Below are 10,915 nucleotides of genomic sequence, written 5' to 3' on the forward strand. Positions count from 1 at the left end.
TTCTATGCATAGTTATATGTAAAACTATATGCTTAGAAGAGAATTATTAGAATTAAACAGGTATTTTGTTTCAAGCCTTTGCTCCAGCAATACTTAATGTAGGAATAACGTTTGTGAAAATGTAAAATCCACGTCGGTCACAAAGGCATTTCTATATTGCATTAAAATAATTTACATGCTATAGAACAGTCTCTGCTTTTATCCACAACATTCATTTATTTTATTTGTTAAAATCAACTCTATCATTTTTATAATCAAACTGTTAATTACAATTCTTGAAGCATGCTTAACACACTATTTTCGTGGTTTCGAGGTTCCCTACACAGAAATAGCTTAATTGATCCAAAAAATTGACTGGGGTAATCATGTAGAGTTTTTACAACATTAGGCGCTATATAAATCCAGGATATTATTATTATTATTATTAATTTGTACAGCTTTAGATTGTACTTTCATAGAACAAATGTAAAAGGGATTTACTAAGAGTTTCATCCACTTTAATTAAAATGCTAATTTTAAAAGCAATATTTTTATTTATATTTATATTGGCGAATATGATCATTTCAGGTAAGCTATCGTCAATTTGAATTCCTATGTAACCGATTTTGTTTAATACTTCAACTGCATGTTCCATTATCCATCTAGATATTCAGAGGGATTTGATGGCGTACATTTTTAGTTTTATTGAGTTTGGTTTTTCTAATTTATCAAATTTAAACCACAGATATTTTATTGAATTTTGAAAGCAATCCGAACCATGGATCCCATTATGGACTAACTTTTTATAATTCACGTTTAAACCACAAATAGATAGGCATATTTGGTCACGGAAGACTCCATTCAATTGGAGGGAATCCGGACCAGAATTCCAATTCTTAAGCCCTTTTTATTATTTTCTTATTATAGGCCGTACGTTAAAACTACAAGACGGTTCTTTTTCAAGATTCTTGATCCTTTTTCTTTTTTAACACCTGGCTGTAGTTGCATCTTTCAGATTAATTTTGTTTATAATAATATTTATACAAACTATGAAGAGGATGCGCCCAAATCAAGCACTACGTTAGCAAACACGCAAGATCCCGAAAATACTATACAAATTGGAGAAGATCAGCTATAAAAAATAAAAATAAATAGGTCCAAGGGATATCAGTTTCAATATATTTTTAGCCACTAAACTTTACTATTCTTACGTTGGTGTAAATACAGTAACTTTAAGCTCAACTTATTTCCTTTTAAAACCATCATTTTTCGAATGGCCAATAACATCCAAATTATTCTAATTATGAAAAAAATACAGGCACAGATCATTTCATTCAATTGTCATTCAGATTTTCCAACCATTCATCTATAACTTAATAGAGACAAGTGAGTGTAAAATGTTTTTTTTTCTAAATATATATATATATATAAACAAATCAGGCAAAGAACATTAATTCTAAACATATATATATATATATATATATACATATATATATATATATATATATATATATATATATATATATATATATATATATATATATATATATATATATATATATATATATATATATATATATATATATATATAAATCATACGATATCATCAATCATATGATTTATATATAATTTACACAGTGCTACGCAACATCATTGATTTACATATAGGCCTACACAATATTATTTAAAAAACCGTTGCGAATTAAAGTTGGAATTTATTCTGACTTGTTAAGCCTCCACTGATTGTGAGGGCGTTTGTTGTATGAGAGAATGTATCTGGTGGGTGAAAATCTGTGATAATACCATACATGGCTCTGTGGTCTAGTGGTATGATACTCGCCCTGTAAGCGAGAGGTTGCAGGTTCGAATCCAGCCAGAGACATTTTTTCATACAACTAAAAAATACGGAACTTTCGCCAATGAGCTATGCTCGACGCGATTATGAGATCATGTTCCGAATATGAGCACTGTTTCTATAATTTACAGTATGATTTATATATAATTTACACAGTGCTACGCAACATCATTGATTTATATATATATATAAATCAATGATGTTGCGTAGCACTGTGTAAATTATATATAAATCATACCATAAATTATAGAAACAGTGCTCATATTCGGAACATCATCTCATATATATATATATATAAATCAATGATGTTGCGTAGCACTGTGTAAATTATATATAAATCATACCGTAAATTATAGAAACAGTGCTCATATTCGGAACATGATCTCATTGGCGAAAGTTCCGTATTTTTAGTTGTATGAAAAAATGTCTCTGGCGGGATTCGAACCTGCAACCTCTCGCTTACAGGGCGAGTATCATACTACTAGACCACAGAGCCATGTATGGTATTATCACAGATTTCCACCCACCAGATACATTCTCTCATACAACTTTCGCCAATGAGCTATGCTCGACGCGATTATGAGATCATGTTCCGAATATGAGCACTGTTTCTATAATTTACAGTATGATTTATATATAATTTACACAGTGCTACGCAACATCATTGATTTACATATACACAATATTATTTAAAAAACCGTTGCGATTTAAAGTTGGAATTTATTCTGACTTGTTAAGCCTCCACTGATTGTGAGGGCGTTTGTTGTATGAGAGAATGTATCTGGTGGGAACTTTCGACAATGAGCTATGCTCGACGCGATTATGAGATCATGTTCCGAATATGAGCACTGTTTCTATAATTTACAGTATGATTTATATATATATATATATATATATATATATATATATATATCACAACCAAACGATATTATTTATGTCTATGTTTTATTGCCTTTAATGTCACTTAATTATTGGTTATGTGTCTGTTTATAATAATGCAATGAAATCAGGACAAAATCTACCAATAACTAGACTTCTTATAGACAAATATTTGCTTAATATATTTGCAACGAGAACGCCATTTGCCGTAGTATTTATGTCAGCATTGAAAAACAGCGTAAATATTAATTTTCTTTCGAAACCGGCAAGTTTCTTATTATAATAACATTTTTTCTATAATACCGGTAGTAACACAATGATCTAACAGCGGAAACATTTAAACCACACGTTCTTATATAAACAAAGGGATAACAAAAAATATAACAAAAATTTCGTCATAGCATGGATAAAATAAATAGAAGGATATGTATCAGCGGTAACATCAACATATTATCCAACGTGCTAGCATTTTTTTCCTGTAGTATTGTTTTGTAAGCATTGTTAGTAAAAATGTAAATGGAACAAGAATTTTTTTTTCAACTATTAAAATGTTTCAGTAAAATTTGTCTATAAATGTTAAAAAGTAAGAACTACAAGAAAAAAGTCAGGCATATGAGATCGAAGAGAAAGCAAGAATGATTAGGATTAAAGTAACTCATCATTAAGATCATTTGTTAAATTATCGTGTTTAAGTGGGCAAGAGTATGAGAAAAGTATAGGAACAAGACCATCTATATGGCTGCAGTCACATGCGCAAATTTGAGTTAGTGTCTACCGACTGACCAACCGACCGACGGTTGAAGATATCAGGATGTCTTGATTTGATTGAGATGTGTTTCTCGATAACAGAACAGTCATAAGATCCATATAGACATTTGCACACAAATGAGATCAAAAGGAAGTTTCCTCTCGACTCAAAAGTCATGAGCTAATCTTCATCTTTAATCATAAACTGATAAAAAAAAAATGTGCATCTAAATTACGTGGCTTTTTGTTACCAGTTCAGCAATTTGCTGTGTGTTTTCAATAAAAATATTAGAAATATTTAGCCGTTTTTCAACAAATGCCTTGATTTTATGGATAGATTCTTCTCTTTTAACGCCTTCAAATCGTACATTGAATAGCGTTTCATTTTAAGGACCTGGCAATCCAGGATCTCAATGCTAGTTTTTGCTTAGTCGATACGCCTTTAAGTTTGTTTTCATACTCAGCGACCTTCTGCTCAAGCTTTGATAGTTTCAATTTCATTCAATCCGACCCAATATAGTTGATTTTTACTAGGCTATCGATCTTAGCTTTTTTTATTTCAAAGTTCTCGCCATAATGCTTCCACATTCATCTCAGCGGGCGTTTTCAATGTCTGTTAGCAATTTTCTCCCTTTTTTCTAAACATAGTGAAAGTTTTTTTTTCTGTTTTCGGAAATCATTGTTAAAAATCAAAATTCAAGATTCAATTTTATTTGCCAATTTAAAATGGAAATAATATGAGTACATTTTCAAAAATTCTAAAATGTAGGTCTATATTAATAAAATTATTACTATAAAAATATTAAAGCGTACTTGAGATATATTATTTAAAACAATGAAATACCACATGGATACAATATTTTAAAAGCAACATATAAGAACATCAAAAATACTATAAACATTACTTTAGACTGGTTCCAATAATTAGTTAAAATGTGCAATAAAAACTGGCGAAAAAAATAAAAGTGCTGACTTTACTAAGCTTAATCTATATATAAATTTACGTAAGGGCAAAATTCGGTAAATCGCGCCTTACTTCTAGAATTTTCACTCGATGGTATGTAAAGTTGGTTCGTACTTTCGGTACTGATTTTAACCGCCTGATGTAACCCTGTTTACTAATTAAATTGAGTTAGATAATTAGTTATTGACGATTAAAACGAATTTAGGTTCAACGATTTGCCCCAAATAGGGGTGTTTTCCGATCGTGGTATACACTGTCTAATGGATGTCCATCTTGAAAAATACCCGCCAAAAAAATGCGAGGATCGGAGGCTTCGCATTTTTCTATCTCCTCCTACGATAATTGTTTTTAATAGCTGAAAACCGGTTGAACAGCTAGAGTACACCATCATAATGTTGAAGACAGGCCGATTTTCTTTAAAAAATACTATTTTGATAGATTTAATATACGATTATACAAATGTATTGATTTGCGATGAATGGAACATCCCAATCTCTCAGTCTGCCAGAGTTTGGTTTAACACAAGTACTGTAGGTAAATTTATGAGCCCTTGGTTTAACACATACGGTAGGTAAATATATGGGCCCTTTGAGAATAAACTTGCAATACTTTGACAATACTGTAAATACCTATTAACTATTTTTCATTTGAATCGAACATTTCTTACTGTGAATGTTCGTACTGTTAGATGTAATATAAAAAAATATATACAAATAAACTTTATTACTGAGACTGTGGATAGGCTCTACTGTTAGATATACAAATAAACTTTATACTGACAGTTCCTTCTCAACGTTTGTATTAATTAATAATTACCAAAAATATAAACGTCGTAGTGGTGTATCGTGACATGTACTTTAATATTTCAATCGATTATGACAGTGACAGTTTTAACAGTATTATACTGAGTATAATACTGTATACGTTTTCATAAGTAAGCGCATATACATTTTCGTGTTTTCATTGACGAGATTGTAATAGTAACTTCAGTAACTATTACAGTACTTATTTATTATACGACACAAGACAATTGTATCTGACAGGTACGTACATTATTCTAAAAAATAAGTCTAGATAGATCCCTTAGGCGTCATAAATCACAGGCCAACAAATCAGTACTCATGACAGAAATTCGACCCAGTTTGGTTCACACAAATGTTTACAGGAATTTCAACACCACAACCGATGATTTGCCCTAAATATTTAGGTAGACTACAGTTTAATTAGTATTTAGAGGTATATTATTTATAGGCCTATAAAACATGAACAAAATATTTCGTTACTCAGTGGATAAAGAATATATTTAAAAATTGTTCCTCTTTGTACCTATCCGCTTTCCCATCCCTCAACCCTAATGTTACATAGCGAGGAGGCTTCGCATTTTCCTATCTCCTCCTACGATAATTGTTTTTAATAGCTGAAAACCGGTTGAACAGCTAGAGTACACCATCATAATGTTGAAGACAGGCCGATTTTCTTTAAAAAATACTATTTTGATAGATTGCTAGAGTACACCATCATAATGTTGAAGACAGGCCGATTTTCTTTAAAAAATACTATTTTGATAGATTTAATATACGATTATACAAATGTATTGATTTGCGATGAATGGAACATCCCAATCTCTCAGTCTGCCAGAGTTTGGTTTAACACAAGTACTGTAGGTAAATTTATGAGCCCTTGGTTTAACACATACGGTAGGTAAATATATGGGCCCTTTGAGAATAAACTTGCAATAGGTTCGGAAAATGTTAAAAACCAATTTCTATTATTTGAATCGGTAAACAGTTTCCATTTATTATACATTGATAATGAAACATGAAATATTCCTATTTATGTCCCTCGAGGTTCATTAAAATTTATATTTAGTAGTCCCACGGACTTCATCTTAGCCACTCCCCCGAGTGCTAAGGCCAAATTTATGATACCCTACTTTCTATGTAAGTTTATGTGCTTATAAATTAAGACTCACGTAAACAGCTTGATTACATCATTTTACAGACAAACGAAACTTTTTTAAACCTACTGTTTCAATAACTGAGTATAATACTGTATACGTTTTCATAAGTAAGCGCATATACATTTTCGTGTTTTCATTGACGAGATTGTAATAGTAACTTCAGTAACTATTACAGTACTTATTTATTATACGACACAAGACAATTGTATCTGACAGGTACGTACATTATTCTAAAAAATAAGTCTAGATAGATCCCTTAGGCGTCATAAATCACAGGCCAACAAATCAGTACTCATGACAGAAATTCGACCCAGTTTGGTTCACACAAATGTTTACAGGAATTTCAACACCACAACCGATGATTTGCCCTAAATATTTAGGTAGACTACAGTTTAATTTTTCACTGAATAGGAGCTTGCATTTCCGATTTCCATTTCGCAGAATGTCTAGGTCTATTTATTTAGTTTGGTTCTTATAATATATAAATACAATCAACTTTATTACTGCGGTTCCATCACCACCACCACGTGCCGCCCAATTCCCGTACATACATTTCCATTTCTCCCTAATTTCTTTAATCCACATAAATTAATTGTCCTTTATGGAATCCAGTATTGGTTTTGTTGTCTCTATTTCTGAATACCCCAATTAGGGGGACACTTCCGTTTTTGTTTAGTGTCCCAAAAAAGTCCCCGTCCGTGGATTCTACTGTATTCGAGAACCATCTGTGAGCACCCCTAGATGGTACGCGAGCGAAGCGAGCGTGCCATCTAGTTGTTTCAATTGACATTATTCAGCGTTATACAACCTGGTCGAGTAAGGATCTTTTATATCTCTCGGTTCTACATCTGATATATCTATATAGACCGGCTTCAGAATGAGCTAGGTTTTCAAAATTTATTTTCTATGAAATATTTTTCAGGCAAGTACGTTTCAGGCAATTTTAAGCGTTTACAAAATTGCCATGAGTGCGCATACTTTTGCGCGCGCACTGCGCGTTAAATGTTGTTGCGCACTCTTTTTGCCCGATTTCTGTTTTCTTGACTTACTTTTCAACTCGAAATTACGTTATACGAGCACGTCAAAAGTGACAGGCTACGCACGTGTAAATTAAAAAAATATAAATGTTTTTAAACATTTCAACATTTTTAAACATGTTCAGTAATTTCGGTCAGTATAGTTCACTATGTCGGTCGGTCGGTCTGTCGGTCTGTCGGTCTGTCTGTCGGTCCGGTATCACTATGCATTGTAGCACGCGACTTAATGGCTGTTGGCCTTGTTTTAGTAAAATGGGGCTATTTTGGCGGCCATTTTGATTTATCATCCCAACCCACCCCAAGATGCGCGTTTACCTGAACTTTTCTGTTCATACACATGATAAAGGCCCAAGAAAACATTGTGTCATTAATGTCCTCTCCGGGTGGCACCTAGCTCATTCTGAAGCCGGTCTAATACAGATCATTTATTTCGGAACGCATTTTAATAATTACTATAATAGACTATTCCAGATTTGAGAAAAATGAAATGCTGTAGGCCTAGGTATTTCGTGTTAAAAGCGTGTTTTAGGGTAATTTTGGGGTGCTGAATTCAAATATGCTGTTTAAGTCAGTATTCAAATCAATTTTCTGTCAAGGAAGAAAGTTTATAATACTGTCTTTTGTATTATTCAAATACTGAATTAGTCTTTATATCCGTCCTAAATCCCCAAGGCTTAAATTACAGCCTATGATGGCGTGTTACTGTTGTATACGGTACTGTGTTTTTGCTAGTGCAGAGATTAGGACCTAGTTGAGACGGGGTCATTTGGTTATGTTGTTTGAATAATAATACTGTATTGCTATACTTAGTGTATACTGTATTGATAAAGGACTTAGAATCAGTTGATGTTGCTAAAAGCACGGGTGCTGCCCAAATTTTCAATGATTGATGTTAAATTATCGTTTTCTCATATTTAGATATTTAGTGAATCTCTATCCGACGTGACAGCGACATTGTATGCAAGATAATCAGGATTAAAGGTTTATTTTGTTTTTCTCAACCAAGTTTGTCCTGTTTGTTTGTATCATACTTGCGATCGATTTCGTTAGTGGCGCTCTATAGTTTTTAGAAATTACGAACTCTACAAACAGATTTTTGGCTTATAATAACAACAATCCTTTTTTTTTTCAAATCTTAGGAAAATGAAAGAAGAACTTTATTACAAAAAAACTACAGTTAAACATGTCAATGATTTCTTTTTGATCATCCAATAAACAATGTTTGCATAAACGTTAAACTTACGTTTATTATTTTTGAGCTTTCGAGCATTTTGCTTCGTCCCTGGTATGATCATCGTCGGTACACAACAGATACAGTATGGCTGTTACGGTTGAGTAATTCTTAACGGTAAATCAAATTACTGTAGACCTACTGCAGCTTAGTATAAAATACATACAATATTAATCTGACCAAAACGCTAATTAATTATACAAATATCATGCATTAAAAATATATTATATATTTCTAAAGAATGATCAAATCTATAAAGAAAGAATGTGTTTTAAATATTTTTATGACATTTTTTGGGGAACTTTCTAAACTGGTTTTAGCAAAATGTCCTATGTTTTAACATTAGCGCAAAATCAAAAAGTGCCCTTCCAGTTTTACAGTTTTATAACACGCGACACTAATGCATTCGAGTCACAAATGGATACGTTTTATCAATTTGTTGGTATTTTGTTATTTTTATTCACGGGCCGATTTGATTGTTCGGCCCGGTGTATCTTTCCATTCGACATCATTATACCTTTGTTTGGCATGTTTAAAAATTGTATTGGCAAAATGCCCCAGCAAGAATTAGTAACACTGATTACAAATGGAATTCAGTAAACATTTGTTAAAGATAACATTATTTGAAATTGTTGTTGCCTTGGCGATATGCTTAAAAACTACAACACTATGAAATGATTAGCTCGCAACAGCTTCTATTTGTTAGCTAAATTTTATTACATATGCTTAATATGGCTAATGTTGCTAAACTAAGCTATGGCAACCTTTTGGAATTTGATAGCCGTGAGACAGCCAGGTATAAATGTAGTCGAAAATCGGTTTTTGACGTTCAAAGTGAATTTGTTCCCACATCCAGGCAGTTAAAATCTATCAACTCAAGCCCACCAATGCAAACATCAAGGCGATGGAGGAGTGCCTCTGATGCATTTTTTCCGCAAGCCAGGTCTGGTAATGTCAGCCTACGAAAACTCTCTCTTTACTTTGGAAAAGATGTGCCGACATCAATGTGGTGGCGTTTTAAATTGGAAACCAAAAGTGAGAAAAAAGAAAAAGACATTACTATTGAGGAGGTACAGACATATCAAATTGAACCAACAATAACATTTAATTGCTCTGCCGTTGAGAGAATAATTGAGGAATCGTTACATGTTCATCTGGATGGTGAAGAATACAACCCTAAAACAGCTGGTGGATTGGTGAAAACACTGACGAACATAATTCAGTATCGTGTTAAATGTGAAAAGTTCGATAGGTATCGATTGATTGTACAAGTCTACCTAGGTCATCCACGTGAACACAATCTTGTCATTTCTAGTTCTTTTCTTATTGATAGTGAAAGAGACAGGTTTAGTAGGGCTGTTTTCTCCTCGCCAAGAATATTTGCTGTAGGTGTCGTATTTGGAGTGTACTTGGATTAAACATTTAACAGGTGTGTGGCAGAATAGACAAACTTTTAAAAACGCTTGTGCTTGTGCTTGTGGTGCTGCAACCTTCCCGGACCCCGAAAAAAGAAACGATATAAGTGTTGTACCGATTGAATACGTTACTGTCTTTCGCCAGAAAATACGACAACTCATTTCCGACTGAGAAGATGTGGCGGGGGGAAGCTTTAAATATGCCTTCTTAGTAAATCTGTATAAATGTTGTATCCAAGATAATACGACGTGGTCTTAGGTTATCCAATGGTATGTAGAGACCGTACAAGTTTCTAAAAATGTAAATAAAGCTAACTTTTAAATTTAAAGGCAACTACAATTAATTGTCAAATTTCAAAATTTACTTTTTCATCTTACAAAGGTTCTGAATTTAAACAATTAACGTTTAATCATAAAGACGTGCCTCATTTGTTTATATTATCATTATGCCAAACTTACTATCTCAAAAAATAGCCATAATTGGCAAAAAGTAATTGAGTATTGTATTATAGTATTGTCACGTGATTAGTCACGTTAGTTGGTAGAGTATACATTAATCATCATTTTAACAGTTAGGTGACAGACGTAAGCTTTAAAATAGGTCGGTGGTATTTGTTTTGCGCAAACTATAATCCAAATAAGACGTTTATTTGATAATTTGAAGTTAATTCTCAACAAGAATTGTTTCTATCATCAGTTTAATTGGGAATTTTTATTTATACGCACATACATTTCTAGAACTAATTATCGTGTAGGCCTACTTTGATTGATCGAGTTTTAATCATATTTAGCCATCAATTTATATTTTCTCATTTTCTCATTGTTAGGGGATACATTTATATTACTAT

The sequence above is a fragment of the Antedon mediterranea genome, chromosome 9 (assembly GCF_964355755.1).
Source record: "Antedon mediterranea chromosome 9, ecAntMedi1.1, whole genome shotgun sequence".
NCBI lineage: Eukaryota > Metazoa > Echinodermata > Crinoidea > Comatulida > Antedonidae > Antedon > Antedon mediterranea.